Source organism: Carassius gibelio, chromosome A3 (assembly GCF_023724105.1).
Source record: "Carassius gibelio isolate Cgi1373 ecotype wild population from Czech Republic chromosome A3, carGib1.2-hapl.c, whole genome shotgun sequence".
Taxonomy (NCBI): Eukaryota; Metazoa; Chordata; class Actinopteri; order Cypriniformes; family Cyprinidae; genus Carassius; species Carassius gibelio.
Window position 1 is genome coordinate 11,262,758 of NC_068373.1, and position 23,319 is coordinate 11,286,076.

At 37.0% G+C, this 23,319-nt stretch overlaps 1 protein-coding gene across 2 annotated transcripts in view; it reads right to left on the reverse strand.

Moving 5' to 3' along the window:
* The window catches only part of LOC127946545 (protein TANC2), a 133,007-nt gene extending 114,444 nt beyond the window's left edge, over positions 1-18,563 (reverse strand). Inside the window, exon 1 of one of the 2 annotated variants that reach the window (XM_052543199.1) lies at positions 18,234-18,563. The gene's annotated coding sequence lies outside the window, so the exon portion shown is untranslated. The remainder of the gene's footprint in view (positions 1-18,233) is intronic. The other variant, XM_052543208.1, reaches the window with a different exon arrangement.
* Between the last annotated feature and the right edge of the window lie 4,756 nt (positions 18,564-23,319).

Consider the following 23,319-nt stretch of genomic DNA (forward strand, 5'->3'; position numbering starts at 1 on the left):
CCCTAATGGCAACTTATTTTCAGTTCCAGTTTCTCAGAAACCTGCCATCCTTTCAAGAATAAGGGAGACTCAAATGGACACCCGCAGGGCCGCAACACCCCAAGACATTTAATCCAGATATTTCAGATCCTCAGTTCGGTAGGACAAACAAAATTGTGCTTTACGTCCATTTGTGCCATAACAAGCTTTAACTTATGAATCTAAAAGAAACTGCACTTAAATTCCAGTCTACAAAGAACTGCAGTTGTAGAGTGAAGTCACGTTAACATATTATGTTGTCATAGAGCTGTGGAGTTCTGAATATTACACTTATAAAACATGCAAACCCTAATCTGACAGGAAAACAAGTGAAAATAAGATAAATGGAACAAAGTTAATTATCGTAAACAATAAATGACCAAAGAATCAACTGGTGTCCAGGTAATGGCACTAAGGTTTCTACTGTTGGCTGCATTACCAAGAAAAAGAAGAGAAAAAAAGAGGCATTCGAGTTGTATTAAACACAGGCATTACTTCAAAAATGATATTTAATAGCACTTTCATTCAAAGGGAACGACATGGATTAGGTTTTTCAAAGTGGTCCTTAAGATAAAAAAAAAAAAAAAACATTGGTTATTTATTTTAAGGTGTCTTTGTTAAAGTGTAATTATACATTTAAGTACTGAGTACAGTTAATTAACTACATGTACTTAAATTATGGTTAGGGTTAGGCTTAGGGTTACTTGCTTGTAATTACGCATAATTAATTGTTATTACAATAGTAAGTACATGCAAAATGTGTAACAAGGACACTTGAAAATAAAGTGTTACCATAACATCCAACATGGATGCCTTTATGTGAGTGAGTGAGTGACGTGGTGTCTCATACAATGCATTTAACCCATCCAAGTGAACGCACACAGCAGAGAGTAGTGAACACACACACTGTGCGTGAACACAAACACCTGGAGCAGTGGGAAGCCATTTTTGCTGTGGCGCCCGGGAAGCAGTTGGGAGTTCGGTGTCTTGCTTAAATGTCTCACCTCAGTCATGGTATTGAGGGTGGAAGAGTGCACTGATCATTCACTTCCTCCACTGCTGCTGGCACTGAGACTCAAACCCTTGACCCTCAGGTTACAAGTTAGACTCTCTAACCATTAGACCATGAGTGTCCTGTGGCAACAGATGCTAAAAGTGTGCCTTTTGGAAAAGGCCTCTCTTGTAAACTCCTCCTCCTAAGTGCTGTCTAATTATATCAATTTCTAATTACTGCATCAACCAGGCGGAAAATTGCAATTTCACACCCAGCCCTCAATGACAATGTAGGTCAGCCTTGGAGCTCTTGTATGTGCAAAGAGAAGGTCAAAGGTCACACTCAGATGGAAGTTAGGAGGACAGGGTTATCTTGATCCAATTGTTGGGTAATCTTCCAAAGCTAGACTAAATTAAAGATTAAACTAAATGCCATTAACTAACTTTGATGCTCATTCTGGCGAGGAAGTGCCTACTTAAGATACTAGGAGCAGAAAATATACTACATAACCTAACCAAATTAATTTTCCCACAGCATTCAACACTCTAGAAAAAGACAGTCGATAAATATCATGCCATGACATGTTGAGAAGGCAGGAACTTCCCCGGAAGGATCATAACAAACAGCGATGACACACAGAGGTAATACGAAACCACAAATCCATCACTAATTTCATAACAACTCAGTCACCTAGTGCTCTTGGCAAGGAACATGATGATATTCTGTCTCTAGTCCCTTTACCGAACCTGAAATGAGCCATTGTCATGGTCGCTTTCCAAATCTTCTCTGAAACTAGATACTTCAGTCTCCTCAAGGTGTGTGTAGATGTGAAAAGCTTGCTTGTTTGCTCTCATATAAAGAGTATTTGAGTCATTGGATCAAGCTAAATGCATATCAATCAATCACATAATCGATTCCAAAAAGAAGCCAAGGAAAGTTCAAACTTGAGGCTACTACTAGTTATGAAGGTTCAACGCTTTGGTATGCACAATTACACATCTGTTGATATTTGAGCTTATTTTAGTGAGTCATATGAATCCATTCATCTCATAATAGTTGGAAAGAGACACGGGAACATATAATGCAATATCAGATAGACTGGAAAAATGATTAACTGCCTCTACACATCTTCTGATTCAGAAAGTGACTACATACTATGTTTATTGTGATGAAATTCATAGGAAAAACAGGGCTTTTGCAATCAATATAGAGGGGAAATGAGTCATGTGACAAAAATACAGACAAGACATGATTTGAAAAGACCTGAATAACCTGAAGACTACACACCCAAAGCTCTGTGCGGAGTTTAGTCTGTGCTTTTTTACACTTCACACATAAACCAAACACTTTTTACATTTTAGTTTTTACCAAATAATAGTTTTTGTATTTGATGAAAATGCCCTTTAACTCATGTCAAACTCATTTTTTTTTTTACTTAAAAAAAAAACTTTAAATGTCAACATACGGTAAGTATGAATACATTTACATTTATTGAACTAAAATGATTATCATAGTGGGTCTTTTTCATTTTGTCCTCATCTTTCATGAAATCCAGTTTTCGTCATAAATTTTCTTGGAAACATTGTTGTCTGCATACAACAGCATTCACTTGGTCTAATGCCTTGATTCATCTTAGTTAACCTGCGACCGGATTTGTCCCACCGATGATTTCTGAGAGGAATTCCTCGGAGAAACCGGCTGCTTGATCGCTCTCCTGAGATGCTTTCATTTTTGGTGAGAGGTGCAACAGAGACTTCTCTCTACAACTCAATTAAGGACACATTAGCATGTCCATTAGAAGGCATCACTCCTCCAGTCCACTGATTCTCTGATTCATCAATTCTGACCTTGAAGGACGTTTAGCCTTGAAATACACACAAGTAAAACAGTAAAAAGGTTTAGCATTAGCATAGCTGCTCCCTTAAATTGCACCTACTGTTGCTAGGACAAGCTTATAATCAGTAAATGAGTCAGATGTTATTTCGTTAATGACACAAGTTACAAACGGGAGTTTGTGATTCTTTTGTCTAATTATTTAATAGAAAGGATCTGTTGAGTGTCAAACTAATCTGTTCATGAAAGACATGTCTCATTGTCAGTTCCGACTGCAAAAACAACAACCAACTACTAAAATAAAATTCTAATCATCAAAATTAAAAGAAATAAACTAAATTTGAAATATATCAATCTGTGTGTAATGACTGAATATAATATACAAGTTTCACTTTTTGAATGGAATTAGTGAAATAAATAATCTTTATGATGATATTTTAATTATATGATCAGCACCTGTAATGCATTTTAACACTTGTGCTGTAGATTCAGCAACAATATCATATTTGAAAATAAGAACAAGACTCAAAACAGATATAGATATAGAAAGATACAGAATTGACCGATACCAATTTAATTTCTAACTGATTGTTAGATAATCAAAACTCACTTACTACTACTACTACTACTACTACTACTACATAAATGTACTACACTTACTACTACTACTACGTTTTTTTATAAAAAAACAACTATATTATTATCAATTATATTATCATCAATAACAATAATTTTATATTAAAATATTATATTATTGTACTTTATATCACTATATTTATGCAGTTTTTTTTTTTTTTTTTCAGTTTCGTACAAATGATGATTATTATTTTTATTCTTATTGTTGTTTCCATTATATCTATCTATGCAAAGTTGGTTTTGATTAAAATCAAAATCTTTGTTTTGGCATTTGAACATAAAACCGATCATGGATCTACATCTACTCAAAATTCAACATTTGAAAAGGTTTAGGGATGAAATTATTGTAATGATATCTTAATCACAAGGGACATGGCATTTTGTCAGTAGTTTGGCATCTAATTCTGTTACATCACGCCAGGTGCCCATCCTCAGAGAAATCCCAAATGTCAAATTTGACTGGCTCAGATGACTGGTTCTGTCCCTTCACACACACATGATTTTCATATCGAGTGTAGGCAGAGAAGTTACTCGAGGCTAGAACGTTGCTGCGTCACACCGGGCTAGTACACAATGTTAGACTGGAGTTATTAACACCTACATCATGTATTGGTAGGTTCTCAGTATGACACATCTCCATCAAAAATAGCCCCATATTCGACGTCATACCTGGGGGAGGAAGAATCTCCACAGGAACTCAAAGAAAGAGCTTGAGTTCACTCAACCCCCTCGGTGCCTGTTTCCCTTCTTCGTTCTTTTCTCTGGCCCACACTGGGCAGTGGATGCTGAGCCATGGGGTGAAGGGTATTTTTAGCCAGCACAGTGTGCTGAACTGTGGAGAGCACTGTGCCCTCACAAGGACAAATCTCACCAACTGGGAGAGAAAGTGAGAGAGAAAAGATAGAGAACGATATGAAAAAAGACATTTCTCTTCCCTTCCTTACAGAAATAAAGGTTTTTAGGGAAAGGAGAGGCTGTCAGCCATCAGATCATCAACACCTCTATCTCTCTTCTCACACAATTCCAATTTGAGTTTCAGCAGAGGTGGATGTAAGCCAATAGTTATTCAAATTAAACACCTACAATGGAGAAACGTCACAGGGTCAGGGTCAAAGAGATACATTTATTCAGAAAATTACATAGTAAGAAATGTAGCTCTTTTTTTTGACACTTTGTTGCTGTAATAAATTAGGTGTATTCAATTTATCAAAAGAGGCAGTAAGTTCTTTTGAGCTTTCGATTCACAAAAATGTCATGGTTTCCACAAAAATACTGAGCAGCATAAATGTTTTCACAGTTGATAATAAGAAATGTTTCTTGAGCACCATATTTTATTACAGTGATTTCTGAAGGATCACATGACACTTAAGAATGTACAGTGGGTGTAGAAAAGAAACAACCCTTTAAAATAATCGAATTTTGTTGCTTTGTAGCCTGAAATGAAGACAGACAGTTTTTGCTTTGTCCAGCTGTATTTACTCCGTGCAACTCTTCTTTGCAGAACTGCTCAAGTTCAGTTAAATTTAATGGTGACTATTTGTGTACTGCAGTCTTTAAGTCATTGCACAGATTTTCAGAGGGGTTTAAGTCTGGGCTCTGAGGAGGCCATGCAAGGACATTCACCTTTTTCTCCTTCAACCACTGTGTTCTCAGTTTTGTGAGCTTTGGCTCACTCTCATGTTTGGAGGTAAACCTTTTAATTCCCATAATGACCACTATCACCTCCATACTTTACAGTAGGAATGGTTTCCCTTTGATCTTTTAACAGTGACATGCCACCCATAGTTGACTGTTTGCTTCAGTTGCACTACCAAGGACTGAAAAGCCCACTGTACCCACTGTATTAATGCCTGCTGATAATTACTGTATTAATGCCTGCTGATAATTACTGTATTAATGCCTGCTTAAAAATTACTGTATTAATGGCTACTGAAAATAACTATTAATGCCTGCTGATAATTACTGTATTAATGTCTACTGAAAATAACTGTATAAATGCCAATTAAATGATAATTAATTGATATTTTCAAAGATATACAAATATAAAGCTGTTATTTTAAAACAATACTATTTTAAAATAATACTATTCAAAATAATACTACTTTTACTTTATTTTTTAACAAAACCCTTCAAACTTTTAAAATGTATAATAATAGAATATAATCATTTTACAAATAATTTTATCAGTTAACTACTTAATCATATCCTGGTCAAAAGAAAATAACACAATGGACAAATAACTTTGAAAAACTTTGACACTGACTCATAATTGCTCGAAAATGTGACATTATCTCACATGCAATTGAAAAATGTTGACCAGCAATGAAAATCGTAGTCTCAAAAACCATTTGTGACCATTTTAGTGGCAGTCTGGTGCCCTATAAAAGCGTTGTGTGAAGATGGCATCTTTCATGTTTTCTCATGCTGTTATTTGTAGACCGAAAAGCATTAGTCACTTCAAAAGGACCCAGAAATGACAATACCATGGAGGATGAGGAAATGGTCATTGACTTCTTTTGACCACTCCATGGTGGTGTACAACTCATAGGGACACAATTTCCACTTCAAAAGGGGCTCTCTGGAGCCGAAATGGGGTTTGCTATCATGCTCCGCTCTGCTGTGATTCTCGAGTGGTATTAGATGTTAAATGTTCCCCCCGTTGCAGAAGGAGGAATTCCACTCCTGGAGTCTGAAGTGGGGGGAAGACGGTGGTGATTTGAGCCACTCCAGATGTTATCAGCCTCCAGGGCTAATGCTAGCAAGCCTGCATAAGAATATCCAGGTTTGGAACGTAGTTTATAAATGGTCACACACACAAACATGTACACACACACACTCTATGCGTCACAGTTGAGCTTTATCAGAACAATGTGTGTGAGTGCCTGAAGGTGGCTGTTTACAACAGTGCCTTGAACACGCTCTCTTCTGCCCTTCTTTCCTATTCTCTCTGTATTTCTCCTTTTAGCGTCCATTCCTTTCTGTTTGATTTCCTCTCACCCTAATGCTGCAGTACAAATTTGATTACATTAAATTGTGATTCTGTGTGTTCATAATCTGGAATTACGATCGTCGTTAGTGCTGCACGATTAATCAGACAAAACCCAAATAATAATATGGCTTAAATTAAAAATGCTACGATTAAATTAAATTAATCTATGAGCCGCATGTTTCAGAACAAAGCACGGCATTGTGTTCTTTTACATGCGAGTAGCTCATGAGCCTTTGTTTTCTGTGTCTCAGAGTGCTTCAGTTCACGCTGCTCCACACAAACTCATCTCTGCATGTGCTCTGAGTTTAAGTTACTTATAATGAGCATTTGAGAACACAACATGCACCAACCAGCTTCGAAAACCTGTAATGAAAAGCGTTATAAACTTGGTATTGTCAGCAAAAGGGCTCCGTGTTTTTTAGCCAAAATAAAAGCTGATGGTTTAACGTTTGAAAATTATATCATCATCATCATCATCAGTGAATTAGCATAGAGGATTGCATGCAGCTTTATTTGACAGCAAGATAAATGTCATCCTTTTACTTCCCTAATACACATTCCTAGTATTGAACATCCTGTTTCACTAAGAAATATGACACAATGCGGAAGTAAAATTGGATCCAAATGTCACTTCATGTTGACATTAAAAAGACAAACAAGTGAGCAAAGCGTATAAAATAATAGATCTTCATAAAATAATAGCTTAATTCGAGCTCAAGTTCTTAGCAACAGCTGAAACGGTGCCCAAAATTACAAAGAAACTAGATCATATGAAACTAGCCAACCAGAGAACTCAAAGACAATAGCGCAAACTATTTATGATGTGCCAGCGAGTGAGCTATAATATAGTTCTGGAAGAAAAATTCTGTAAAACAGCCATGCAAACAATAAGGGGGAACGTAACAACAAAATCCCATGCCTGACAAAGACGCTTAAGTTTCAAAAGTTTTATTAGCCATTTCTAGCTAACACAAGTGTAACAACGGCGACCAACGAACTGATGACTAACAATGAGGTACTTTAAGGAAACACTGATAAATAGCTCTCAGCTGTTACTCTTTGAAAGACCCCAAACATCAAGCTGACTCAGAACGGTTTATGTACATCTGGTTTGAAGCTGCCAAGAAGGATTCAGTCCATCATTTGTTTCCACTGGTCAGGCTCTTCTGGTTTAAGTGCCTTGTGTCGTTTTCTCCACACTGCTTCTTCAGGGAAGATCCTTGCAGCGATAAGCCTCTATACCGACAACTTCATTTTCTAGATTTTTTTTCTTTATGCAAGAAAGACAAGTTCTGACCCACTTTGTGGCATGCTTTTGGATGAAATGGCTATTGAACGAGAAAAATACATTTTATCCGTCAGTTGCTGATTAGATTCTGAAAAGTGAGTGTTGCATACTCCAATGGAGACACATTTGAATTGTTAAATGCAAATACATTTTGGTTGAATGCCCAAAATAATGTCTGTAATTAACACAAGCTCAAGACATATTTTCATGTTTTATGATATGACTCAAAATACATCAGTAATACCCACTAAATGGAACTACAGACAAAAATTAAAACTCATCTACTCAATAGTCTATTTTTACATGATCTACAAAATTATGGCATCCCAGCAGCGTTATATAAAGTTTAGATTTTTGTTCTGTCTTTAAAGCATTAAAAACATGAAAAAAATTAAATGAAGTCTTGATTATTTTACCTGTAAAATATATTAAAATATTAGTAAACAGTAAATAATAGTAGTAAAAAATGTAGACCTTCTAAGTTGGCAAATTTGTTAAGCAAATTTATCGTTTCAAATTTGTTTATATATTTCAAATGAAATGCTTTTCGAACATCTCAGAACAAGCATTGTGTCCTTAAGATGCAGCATTAAGTTCTTAGCTGTTAAAATGCAGAATAAAGAGCTGTTTTTGACTGAAGTACCAAGGATTACGTGTCACAGGCCCTGTAGGTTGTGATCCGCTGATGGATTGTGCCTGGCAGAAATCAACTAGAGGATCAAATTCGCAAGTGTTAATCCATGACGAGAATCTAAACATGACGTGACATCATGAGTGAAGAAGATGGGAAACAGTGAGAACTCATAAACGTTTCAGTTCAACCCATGAGGTCTTTTGTGCATGCTAACAAAGGCAGTCCAAACCTTTTATTGAAGCTAAAGTAAACATCGTTCAACTGCACAGCCACATTTCACATTTTACTCTCCACCCCCCACCCCCCTCAGTCCCGGCACAACGACACACCCTAAAACACGCACAAACACAATGATAAATCACAAGTTGATTTCCATACTGGCTGCCATCTCACCTGCCTGCTGGGTGTTGTGGACCAGTCAATGCATGCTAAACACTTGTACGTGTTCACAATGCATATGTGTTTTACTTTTTCCTCACCCTAGTAGCACATTCAGTCACTTCATTTATCTCAATCCCATTACGATACACTCTTTCATTGCAATTCTTTCTCTTTATCTTGTTTCCTGTGCTTGTTTTTCTCAACCACTCCCTCTTTTTTATCAGTATGTGTGCGCTCTTGGGGTTGGGGTTTCTCTCTCAGCTAGACACTCATTAATAATCCAGCGTAGTGCTGGAATCCACCGGCTCCTCGGGGGGGGTGGGGGGGGGGGGGGTCCAAGACTCCAGTGAAGCACTGGGTGTTATCTATCCATCCATCCATCCTTCCATTATCACTCTCTCTGCTTCTCCACCTGCATGGAGAATTTGCACAAACCGTGAGGAGAGAAGCATGCTAGTCATCTAAGTAATGTCAAATCAAGGATTACTCGTGCAAATCTGGAGATTTGAAGGCGAGGAGGCTGATTGGTCGCTCTCCCAACGAAGGAGACAGAATGAGGACACGCTGGAGCTGGCTCTTCATTCAGCGGCATAATAAACAGCACATGCTGCTTGAGCACTGCAGGAAGGGGCGGGGTCACAGACTAACTGAGGAATTAAACATGAGCAGAGTGGAGGACGCGCCCACTTGTTTACTATATCTTTTTTGGCTGGCTGTGAGCATGACCAGAACATTTATGGTTATGAATAACATAAATAACAGTTAAGAGTTGATGAATCTCTAGAGCACTGTTTAAAATAGGAGCCAGAAAAACTGACGTCAGCAAAACTGGTTGCAGTAGAAAGAGATATGTTGCCGTGAGCCATTAGGGTATCATTGGACAAACACTATAAAAAGACTGGAGGAAATTAAAAGGTGATATTAAAAATATTTCCACTATCTGCATGAATCAGATTCCACTCATTTGTCCAAGGCTTCTCAGGATGCAAGCTTTTGATTTGCTAATTATACTGTCAGTGCTCATCCAGAACAAGCTGCACATGGAATAAAACCTCAGTGGAAAATTTTAACTAAAACTTAAATTATTTAAATTTAATTAATTTAAACTAAAATTATTAAATTAAATGCAAAATAATCATAAAACCTATAATAATATATAAACACTAATTAATAACACCCTCTGGTGTAACTGGTAGGCTTATGATTAGACAATATCCATTATATATAATTACCTTACATTACTATGCAAAACTAATGCATGTTAGACAGGAATGCTCTTTGAGGTCAAAGGAAGGATGTTGTTCCAGGAATGTGTCCTACTTGTTTGCAAATCACTTGCTTGGCTCGAGGCATCACATTTGAGTCCTATATTATCCGTCAAACTGCTTGATGCCAAAACTTAAATCCAGGCCTCAGGTGCTGCTGTACACATGGTATGCTAACATCATAGCTTCATAGTGATGATAATCCATTCAACTGAGCCTAAAAAAGTTATTCAAAGCCAGACTGATCCTACATGGTGGTGTTGTTAACACAATAGTGATGGCTCTGTTAGCGTACCTAGCATTGTTTTACACAAACATGACACAGGGCACCTCGCCTGGACAGTTCCCTAAGGAGACTTCTAGAAGAAAGCAGTCTTTTGTACTCTCTCAGTGAAACAGCTGTCCGTTTGAGGATCATGTAAGCCCCAGATTATCTTCAGAGGAAACAGATGTTGTACAGTAGAGAGATATTTTTCACACTCTTGGCTCTTTAGAAAGAATCCATGTTTTTTGCACAGAACAGAAGGTGCTGCAGCCTTCCTTATGTTCCTTCCACCCAAAAGGACTTGTTTCTGCGTGGGCATTTTCTGAGAAGGAACAGGCCATCACAGCAGAGGTCAAAGGGGTCTTATTTCAGGATGCATCGAATACAGAGGACAGTAGTCATGACACTGCCTTCTGGGAGTGCGTGAAGGTCATGTCTGAAGCTCAGGATCACAGCGCAAAACATTACAATTCTTCTTTCTTGGTTTCATAAAGCAATGACTGGAACTGGAACACATTTTGAGTCTTTTTTGTCTTAAGCTGTGGTCACATTTACAGTGAAATTTCGTGGGAAAAATCTGGTCAATTCAATTAGAATCCACATGATCAGGAATTTTGTGCAAGGCTGAAAGGTTTACTCACGCAGATTTCACAACGGACCAACAGAAAGCTGCTTGGCTGCTACTGACAACAGACAATGAACCAGTTTTTGCAAGTGAAATTTCACTGAAATTTTCCTAATGTGACCCCACTGTGAACGTGAACATGAAATAAAATTTTACCTATTTCACGCTCCTGCTCTGAACAATGCATCAGCACATATTATTCCACAGGAAATAAAGCATATTTTCTTGAATATCCTCTTTTTAAATGTCACATTATGCATGTAAACATGGTTGTTAGTGCCATTTCAATCTTCCCATTTCAAGAGCTCTTTTTAAACTAGTAAACTAAATATGCCTAGTGCCTACTTCCCTGCTAAACAGAATGTAAAGCACTTAAATAAGTAGTATGTTAAAATATATACTGTGTTCATAAACAATAGGCAAAACACCTGGATAATTTACTGCTTCCATTAAGATTCTGAACTGCACATACTTTAGAAGAAGTCAAATTAGTAGGAGTCATATTCAAAAATGGTGGAAAATATTAACACTTCTGACACTGTAGATCACATGATAACGGCAATATGGTATATGTACAGTAGTACTACTAAAAAAAATGTTGGGGTCATTCATATTTTTTAGTAAAACGTATATATACTTTATATAACTCACATTTTTGCATCACAGTTTAAAAAAAAATATTAAGCAGAACAGCTGTTTTCAACACTGATGATAATAAGAAAAATCAGCATATTAAAATGATTTCTGAAGGATCATGTGACACTGAAGACTGGAGTAATGATGCTGAAAACTCAGCTTTGATCACAGGAAATAATAACATTTAAAAAATATAAAACAATTAAATTAAATAGTTTTTTTTACTGTATTTGATCAAATACAGAGTACAGATCTTGATTTGATCAAAAACATAAAATGGAGCGATAACACACATGCATACTTAAAAATGCATTGTGTTACTTGAGCAGGAATTTTTTGTCCAATGCATCACATACTCTGAATGTAGGCAAATTCAGAGACAACTAATGTGAAAAGAGCCCAGAGAGGGCAGGGAGAGGGGTGTAGAATCGAGTTAAGGTTTGGATTAAAACAGCCAAACATTCTGCAAGTATTTGCACAAACAAAGACACTCCCACACATCCTCACTCACTGATGTCCCCAGCTGGTCCAGGTGGTGATGGTATATTAGCACTAATGAATATGGGAAAAAAAACTTGAATTAATGAGCTGCATATTAAAAGAACACCCTCAATTTCCACTAATGACAGAAATGGATTTACAGACACTGGTTTCACACATTTTCATAGTTTGAGAGAGGTGAACAATGTTAGATTCAGTAGGCAGAAAAGCAAAGACAAAGACTAACAACATCCACATCTTAATTGAAACATGTCGACACTTTCAAATGCAAAACAGAGCCTGTCGTTTAATAGCCTATCTCCAGCCCTCCTAGACAGGGCAGCTACTGTGGCCTCAAGCAAAGGGGTCAAAGGTTACTGGACTGACATCTGCCACAACAATGACTCAGACTGTCTGACACAACAGACCAGTGCAGATTTACAGCACACATGTTTGAAAAGCCTCCACTTCTACTTTCTCCTCTGCTTGCTTAACTTCTGGTTTCAGTGGCTGATTGTGGAGCTGTGGTCAAAACAAAGAACAAAAGAGCACTAAAACAGCGGCAACAAATTTTTCATCATCACTTAAACGTCAGCCTTTTTTGATCAACAGCCTGAATCATGCGAGTCAGCAAATATAGAGGCACAACATCGGCAAAATAAGCAAGCGTGAGATCTAATGCATGTCTGCCTAACAGATATTTGAAATCACAAGCCATCTGCTAGTAGTGACGCAAAATAAAGACATCATTTGGGCAGTGATGCCATTTCATATTGCCCTAACAGACTGTTAATTATAAACATACAAGTAGGCTAACTAACTATATTTGAGTCATAGAATTATATATTATATTGTTTTAATAAAATTGTGCATAATGGTGTAAAACATAATGTATAATATTTAAATTTAGTAGAAGGCTATCTATTTTATTTAAAAGTACCATAAATGCCAATACAGGTCCTGCATATATGTTCCAAACATCCTTTTATTTTTATTTTCATATATAATTTCAAATGATTCCCCAAGCTCTTAGTATAAAGTCAGAGTAGACAAGCTCTCTTGTCAGCAGCTGGAGCTCTGTGTGTAACATATATTAGACTTCACTCTGAACAAAGCTTCTTTGGGTGGTTGGTTTCTCTCAGCGAAAGCCTGTCAGATCAGAGACGGATCCAGCAGTTAACCTACAGCCGCTGCAACACACGCTACTAGCGTAACGCGCTAGGAGCTTGCAGAGGCGCATTCAACTTAACACCACATCGAGAAGGAGACGGTGTGTGCAATCAAGGTGAAGAAACCGAGTCATGGAGCCATCATATCAAATCAAAGAGCTACAGTCTCCACTTCCAATGAAGGTGACTGTACAGTAGGCCTGGTCTTTACAAAGACACAGCTAAATCTCCAACATTATCAAAGGAAGCTTGTTTCCCCTCACAGATGCTAAATGAGATATAAGGTCTACACATAATGTCTATGGTCAAAATACTGCTCTGGAAACACTGTTTCCAGATCTCATATCTCATGATATTTGCCAAGAATTGTTATCTTAATCTACTTTCTCTGACAATAAAAAGAAATAAAAAGCCTGTTCAACAGGTTTAGAATTAGTAGTTAGGGTATTTCAAGTCACATGCTTGTGTTTACTTGTCCCAGCTGTTTATCCAGTCAAGAGGTGCTTCTCAAAACAAACAGCACATGCTAACTAAGTAAACAAATACTTGTAGGTAGCTTGACTAGTGTCTGTGGAAGGACATTATCTGGATTAACTGGATTTATGTCGGTTATGTCGGACACTATGTCAATAAGAGGACTAAAGTATATTTATGGTGAAGTGCACTCAAGAAGGGAACAGCAACAGAATACTAACTTTCCATTTAACAGGGAGGAAGTGTGGGAACTGCTGGATGGTGTTCATGAGCCAATAGGGAAAGTTAAACAGGTTGTTGAATTTATAAGGTGTACAAACCTGACTCGTTAGGCAAATATACAAGGCAAATGATGTGGCTTCAGTTGAAGGCGATTGTATTCACACTCGTTCCCTTGTGAACAAGTGGTCTGGTCACCTTTAGTCAACACTGAACTTTTGTTTAAAGAAATAATCCACCCATTATTAGTTATTTACCCACCCTCATGTTGTTCCAACCCAATATGACTTTCTTTTTTTCAAACAAAATTAGAGTTTTTGAGTAAAATATCTCACCACTCCTTTGAATATATTGAGATATTTTGAGTGATTATAGGCTGTCAAGCTCCAAAATAAGGTGTATGATATGCCCCAAATAACTTGTGTACTATAGTCCAAATAGCTTTGTGTGGAAAAACAGGCCAAAATATCTTCTTTTGTGTTCCACGGGAGAATGAAAGTCAGACAGGTTTGGATGAGGGTGAGCAAATGGTGACAGAATTTTCAAGTTTTTATACACCGATCAAACATAAAAACATAACCTTCCATATTACAATTAGACATTTTTCAGATGATCTTTCTGCAAAACGTCATATTATTGATGACGATTAACCTATAGCAAATGAGGCTGGAACCTATTATGTCATTATATGTTCATCTATGAATGATTTCCTTGAATTATAGTGGCAATTAAGGTCAGTTCAGCGTGCTTCTGTGTTCCTGAAGCAAATGTTATAGTTGGATCCAGAATATGAAAACCAAATGTCTAGCTTTACATACAAGATGCCCTAAAAACAACAATTAATTATCTAACACGAAGACCAATAACAATAGCCAAACCAAAAAGCAAAGGGGAAGTCAATGAGTTGAGCTTTATCAAACACTACAACACACAAACGTAAGAGTTTTTATATCTCCCTGACTAATATAAACAAATGGTCTCCGGAAGTGTCCTGGGTATGATCTAGGGACAAAATAACCCAGATGTTTTCTTAATGAAAACTCCTTTGTGCCTGGTCTCCATGGAACAAACTAACCAATGCTGGCCTGAACGCTGGGATAAACTGATAGAAGACAATGGCATGGCAGTGAGCCAAAACAAACATAGATCCTGCAGGCTGGCCCTGACATTTGATGACCCAGACTTCCTCAGTCACTTTGCAGCTACATCGCTGATATCAGTAAGAACGGAGTACCACTGACAAATAGGTTAATTAAATCATACCCACAGGAATGCATGAGAGAAATGAAAAAAGAAGAGTCTGAAGACAGTCCTCAGGGGCTCCCCGGGAGTTCAGGATCAGGGTGATTTGGGAGTGAGTAACTTTTCCCAACAACAGACCATAGCAAACACAGTCTACTGGAAAAGATGTCTGGTATCAAACCATTATATTTTCAGCATTTATTCTGGCTGGCTAAGATAGACATAATCGAGGATCCTGATAAGGCTGATGACTGTAGCTTTTAGGCATCAAAAAGTCATTTTGATGATTACACCCCCAAAACCGAGAAGTTTAAAAATAGCCTAATGCCCGGCTGTGTGAGTGAAGTAAGACATAGAAGGCAAAGCATGGTACTTGAAAGTAAAATTAACATTACATCAACTACGAAGCACAATGGTAAACGAGGCAAGACATTTCAATTGGTTTAAATCACCGTGGGTTTCTACAGCTGCACACCACACTAAGCTGCCCTACATCTGCTGCTTCTCGCATAATTAAAGTGACCCTGGTCTGGAGAGCAAAAACTGAGGGACTAAACTCCATCTATTCACCACAGGGCTGTCCTTCTGTTTCACAGACCTCACCTTACTGTACATTTGCAGACTCTACCATTTTTGACAAACTCCACAAACATTGTGTATTAGTCAACACAGAAAATTTGATTTATGAAATTCCAAATGGTATTCACTACTAAAAGAAAGGTTTGGTTTAACTTGAATAAATTATGACAGATTGTAGAGTAAAATGTACTTCTTAAAGTAAAAACAATAATAATTTAATGAATACCAGAATTTTTCATCTGTGTTTTAATTCAAAAAGTAAACCTTTGTTGTGCAAGACTCCTTTTTGATTATTACAATTTACTGAAACATTGAAAAGGAATAAAAAATAATAATAATAAAACAAACAAACAAAAAAAATATTATGGATAGGTCCTTACAAAAATATACAATAAAGCTCATTGGGGGGCTTTATCCAACCTGGACCCAACAAACATCCTGGCTACGATCATATGGCAAGCAGAGAAACAATGTGTGCATGGCCAAGTGCAGCAAAAAAGGCAGAAAACAGACCCCATAAAAGGTGCGGAAGCTTCAAAGACACAAATGTTAAAGAGCAACACCTGGCATGCTTGCCTTTGTGGTGACTCGTTGCCTTGGTGACGGGCTTTCCTGTCTGATACTCGAAAAACCAGCCGATGATGCAGGATGCTCATTTTAAATTATTACAATGAGATTATGCCAAAATTTCCACATAGATAACTATACAGGACATTCAACATAAGCAAGACTGCAGGCGAGAGCACAGAACAAATACTAGCATGCTCGAATGGCTGCTAGGTTTCAAGAGCTTCAAATAATTCTTCTTGAGTTGCGTAAAGAAAGTGATGAAAGACAAATCTCCAAGATTTGATCTCAAATGTGGCAACACTATTTGTCATGTGAGGTCAAAACAGCATGGTCTGAAATAAGCTTTGGGAAAACCAATTTAAACGCTGTCAAACCTAACAGTTTCTCTTGGCACTTCATGCTTCCTTCAATTTTGAATTGAATTTCACTTGTCTTGTGGTTGAAATGCAGCGTATAAGAAAATATACCTGTCAATTACCTCCTCTCTCCAAAACAAGAGCAAAAGTTCTCCTACTTTACTGGTGTTTGGTTACAGACCCCTGGGCCAATTCATCCTGCACTCACACACACACACACACACACACATACACACACTATACTGGTCAGCCGGTGAATCAGTTTGCAGTGTTTAATTATGATTGGGTGATTTTCTCAGCTGATGCCCCCCAGACCAGGAAAGACATTTCTCATGTTGTTGCTTGTGTTGAGACCCCAAAATCCAGATGACACACAAAACTCCCTAGTCACTTCTCCACAGCTGCTATTTTGGACAGCCAATGATGAAGAAATTATTATTATATTGAGCACGCTAATCACTTGTAAGAACGTGTGTATGAGCCTTAACACCTTTTTATTTATTTATTTTTTTTTATACAAAGTGTAGGGATCATTTTGGATTATGCATCAATGCAAAATCTCTGTGAAGAAGGGATAACAGTCTATAAACATAAATGACACTCACATGAGGTATGAAATTAAAAGCCTTTTTTAAAATAAGGAATATTATGTTAAAAACTACAAATCAACCATTTATGGCTAGAAGAGCCATCATGTGCTTATGGGCCAATGAGAAGTTTAGATAAATTCTTTGGCACTCAAGTTCAAAGTGCGGCACCACGCCTGGCAAAATCTCCTTAACATTAGAGTGGATGTAAAGCAGGTGATCTGCTGCATGAAAGATGCCAAGGCCAGGAACGTCAATACACATTTGTGAATTGAATTCCCACATTGTGCCACAGTCAATGCTGATGCAGAAGAAATGGCGCTGTACTATTCTCCGCATGGATTCTGCATGCATTAGCAATAAATGTACGCAATAATGATGGGCTGCACATAAGGAGGGTATCCCACCCCAAAGTCTTGTGAGATGAGAAGAAGAAAAAAAAAAGAAAACCACACATTCTCTGGAATAATAACAAATCAAGGCTTACCAGGCCCCTATGTAATATTAGGATATTTAAACAAATATTAACAGGAACCAGAAGAACTGGAAAGCCCAATGATTTGTTTACACGCTGTTATTACAATAATGCACACATCTGAATTAGTATAAATTTATTAGTATAAAAAACAAATTTGTATATAGCCTACAATAAATATGTATGTTTCTCTATATGTATCTATCCATCATTCTAAAAATTATATACACACATGCATGCATACAAACACTCGCACACACAATACAATAAATGTATTTAAAACAATAAATAGATAATTCAACGAATTGATGAACGCACCAAACCTGCCATGCGTCTTTGCCACACAGTGCACGCGCAACACTGTTGCCAATCAAGATCCATGCAAGCATTTCAAAGGAGAGACACTGGAGCTGAAAGTCTGTCAAACCAGCAGATGAACGCCGCTCGGAATCGACATGTAACCGTCGCCCATTTCACGTCAGTGTTATAATGTATTGTCATTAGGAAATTAAACCTACCCGTTATGTTCATATGCAGTCGTGTGGATGTGGATCTGCTGTTCTTCTGCGCTAGTGTCCGTGTAGTGGGAAGCGCTGGAGATGAATAACACCTTCGCCAAGTCTAAACGCTTCGTCCTTCGGTGTTCCTTTCCATTCAAACAGTAATTCCTGATTTTCGTGCGTACCAGTCAGCACGTAGCAAATGTAAAGGATTTGAGATCAGAAGATCACCATAAATCAGGATTGCGGCCGCGAAAACGGAATAACCAGTGTCTCTATCAACTGTAGCGACGCGGTTCTGCTACTGTATCATATGAGGACGCCGTGCGCATACGGGTGCTCTGTAACAGCTCGCTTCTGCGCGTGGAGGGCGGAGTTATCATCCATTATTCATGAGGAGGCGGGGAATACGTCTGCCTCCCGGAGAAGGGTTGGACTCCTGTTCTCCAAAACCTATATGATGATGCAGAATAGTAAATTATAGATGAATGCTTACTTTTACACCATGTTTCAGTATTTTTTACACCTTGAATTCTCCTTTATTGAGTCTCTAAATTATATAAATTATAAGAAATGTCAAATATAAAAAATATATAAAATTGTGAATTTTCCTAAACAGTATTTATTTGTTTGTTTGTATACGTTTATCAAATAATAACTGAAAATCCACCCAACAATAAAAAAGAGACTGGCATATTAAGGATAAGGGTGTGTCTACATCAAATGTGTTGTTTAGTCTGTTTTTTTTATTATTATTTTTTTTTTTATCTTATCTGATCTTCTGTTGTTTAAACTTGCCTGTGGGCATCAAAACCCAAATCATTACTGTACATTATGTTGTCAAGGTGATATCTGACACTTAACATTTAAGGATGAAAAAGGTATTAATGGATTGTAGACAATCCTATAATTTACAACACTTTCTGAATAGTTAAGGATTGACAGTTGTAAATGGAAATCCTTGGCATTTTTGAGGAATCTGTTGATTGCCCATTCGATGGTCCTTTCCCCCATGTGCTGTATAGTTGAATCAAAAAATCTTTGTGTACATTTTTTAAAACATGTTCAGACTGACTGAATGAGAACAGGCTAATGTTCTGTATTCTGGTAATTATCTTGATCAAAGGGTAAAACACTAGAGAAAGAATGCAGTAAACTCTCAGTACAGTGCTGCCTCTGAGGGCATAAGGCCATATATGGATTTTATGAATATGCTCCTTATACCTTTTTAAGAAATTCTGTATCCCTTGAACACAATTAAACCACATGAAAAAGCCAAGCTCCTACTGAACACTGTTTTCCTTCAAGCATCACTATCACAAAAGTGAAAATCCTAATGTATTAATTTATATGTATAGGCAGTATTTCATCCAAAATAAGAGCATAACACATGCTTTAAGAACTGTAAGAATCATAATCTGATTCTCACTAATGTGATTCAGATTAAAGATGGAAAACCAGACCTGCTGCGCACATCTAGCCCGCCTTGAAGAATACAGATCTTAGATGGGTCTGGCACGGTGAGACGAGGTCTGTCGGATGCACTGGACAAAGCATTAACAAAGAAACAACCTAATGTGAAATAGATTCGATTTCCAGTTGCTTAGTGCCAACACTTAATTGAGTAAACCTCTAACTGCTCTGATTGATATGTCAACTGGATGGGTTTTCTGGCAGAATCTCTGAGACATTACACACGCCGAAATGGCTACTAAATGGAAACTAATTTAATGCAGAAAACTAAATGTTTCCGATCTGATTTCCCCATTTTGACCTCCTCAGACGTGACATGGACTTGGACTACAGTAGATTTAATGCAGTCATGTTTTAGATAGTAATAGGTGGGTTGTAAGTGGTTTTAATTTTATTGCTATATATAGGGCATTGCTAGGTGTTCTAGAGTAGGGTTTATATATATATATATATATATATATATATATATATATATATATATATATATATATATATATATATATATATATTTTTTTTTTTTTTTTTTTTTTAATCATAAATTCAAAACACTAGATTTACTTATTTATTCAAAAAAAAAAAAAATACATTTTAAAACATTGATTTATTCGTAACCAGTCCTGCCCTAAATATCTTTTTCTTTAACCATTTATGTAAAGCAAAAACCACAAGTACAGTTGGTCAGCAAAGTAATACCCCTTCTTTCCTCAAAAAGCCACAAGACTTGAGGAATAATTCATGTGCGTAGCAAAAACAGTGCAAACTGTTCACCAATGTTTAATACTTACTGTAGAATTAGAGTTGGTTCAAATCCTTAACTGTAAGCATGAGTAACAATAATAGTGATGGTTGTCTTCACAAGCATCAATAAACTACCATTCAATTTAAAATTGGAGCTTGAAAAGCCAAGCCATCTGGACATAAAAAGAGCATTAAACTCCTTGATTAAGACAGATGCCCTTTATAGTCTTGTTTGCGTAATAGTTTAAGTGCCATATATTCAAATGTTTACTGCGTATAATAAGGAAATGTTACCATCTGTCCTTAAGTGTTTGTGGTTGCTATAGCTATTAAAACAATGCGACTATAATTGTAAGTAAAATGTAAATGTAATCTCAAATGTGCTGATAGAGATACAAAATTCTTTAAAGTGATCTTTACTCTTTGATATTGAGTCTCACAGTGAGTTTCTCTCAAGATGACATTTTGGCCAATAGATTATCAATCAAAGGAGAAGAGAGTATACTGTGAAAATTGCAAATCTGATAGGTGGCAAATGTGTAACTAAACTGCCGGAAAATCCTCTTGTTGCCATAAAAGCATTTTCAGACATTAGAGGATAAGTGTGCTAAGTATAAACGCTGCTAAATTGCTTTTACGGCAGATTCAGAGGAAGTGAAGCCAGCCTCTGCTTCACACTGTATTACCTCCATGATTAGACTGTCCAGATTTTGCAAATGAAACTCAAAACTCCCAGGAGACCCCATCCGCTCAGCCAATGTCTTGAAGATACTGTTCCATCAGCGTCTGCAGAGGTAGATATTAGGTAACCGACGAACCATTTCCCATTTATAGAAGTCAGGCTTTATGAGATGACTGAGCTGGCTGGCTCGACTGGATGCATGTTTGATGAATGAGACAGCTCTTCATAAGCCTCCACAAGCAATCGCTTATCAATATATCCTCAAGGCCACATCAAAATGAGATCTCCCATGTTCAGGCTCCACAACAGAGCTGCCCAGAAAAAAAAGAGGAACTGGTTTAGTCTCATGGGATTATGCAAGTCAAGAGCTTTTGGATTACAAATGTAATTAGGCTGCTTTGAATTTAGATTTAGTAAATGTGATTTGGGACTTAAGGTATTTTTTTTATTCCAAAACATTCACTAACTATCCCTCTAATGCAAGACAACAAACAGTCTTCGTCTTCTAGAGTGTCCTTACATCTGCCTTGGTCTCCAGGATTCCTCTGGCTCTCCTGGTAATTATGGGATGAGGGGGTTCTGGGACACAAAAGGCAAGGGGAGAAGAAGAGAAAGATGGGGAAGCTGAGAGATGTCACTCGCCGTTCTTTCTGGGTGCTAGAGATAGGAGGCTTACCAGCGGCTCCGGGCAGCATTGCACCTGAAGGCCTTGCAGCATTTGCTGCGATTACACTGTGTTATTGACTCCTTCTTAATCACTTTTTCTGGATCTGCCGCATCTGCTTACAGAGGCCCGTGTGACTCCCGAAAGTGAGCACTAGAGATCAATACAATGTGGGAGGTGGCTATTACTGAGCGTTATTGCGTTGTAACAGCTGACAATTCTTTGTTTCCTTGGCGTATGTTAAGAGAGAGAGATGTGCACTGTGTCTTTTTTTAATCATATCGTCAGATATTGAAGATTGATTCGTTTGAACATACAGTAGATGCTAGCAAACATATCATTCTCATAATAAGTTAACATACCTCTTGCAGTTTCTGCAAAAATGTTAACAATTAAAAATATATAAATAAGTTGATTGGTGTAAATTCAGGGAACAGCTACATAATTTTTTTTAATGATTTTTTAAATTATACATTATTAATATTTTGCAGATTCTACAAGGGATGTGTTAACTTATGACCATAACTGTATGCATATAGATGTACAAATGCACACAGTATGTAGCACATATAGAAGCAGAATATTATTCAATACATACAAAAAATAAAGTGTATATGTATATATATGTATATATATATGTATATATATGTATATATATATATATGTATATATATATATGTATATATGTATATATATATATATATATATATATATATATATATATATATATATATATATATATATATATATATATATATATATATATATATATATATATTTCATATATTGCACACGCACTGAAAATAATAGTATTGAATCTTTAGTATTGAAATTTTATTCATGAATTGCAAATAAATTTCTAAATGAATTATAATTAATCAACTTCGATTTTACAGTGCATATATATATATATATATATATATATATATATATATATATATATTTACAATTTATATACAGTTTACATTCTGCTATTACTACACTATATAGACAAACACACACATATGTGTATACCAGGGAAAAACAGGAGTGCAGGTCACTTTTTTGAGGAGTGAGGTTACTGCCACTAACCATCAGTGGGTCCTACTGGCCTTTATCACAACACTCTCAATAAAAAACATTAAAAAAAAAAAAATACTGGGCACATCTGAAAGTGTCTGTGGAGGTGGAAAGGTTCTTGCATGGCACACCACGCATGGCAACAAGGCGGCTTAACTACTGGTTGCTAAGGACAGAACCAGAGGTGAGCCCCCCTGAAGAGATTCTGTTCCGAAAAAATAAAAGGAATCCCCCACCCCCCCATCCACCGTGGCAGCGCTAGAAAATGCCACTGCTGGGTTACCAATGTGACCACATGGAGTCACTGAAGGAGAGAACGGGCCACATGTGTTTCTTTTAAGGGTGGCAGATTGTCAGATTGGAGATGTTGTGGAGGAGAACACTGAAACACATTGAGTCTGGCGAAGGGTGCCGTTTTGCCCCAATCCGATTTAATTAATTTTAAATTAGTGACAAATGTGGAATAGAGCAGTTGGAGGAAAATTATT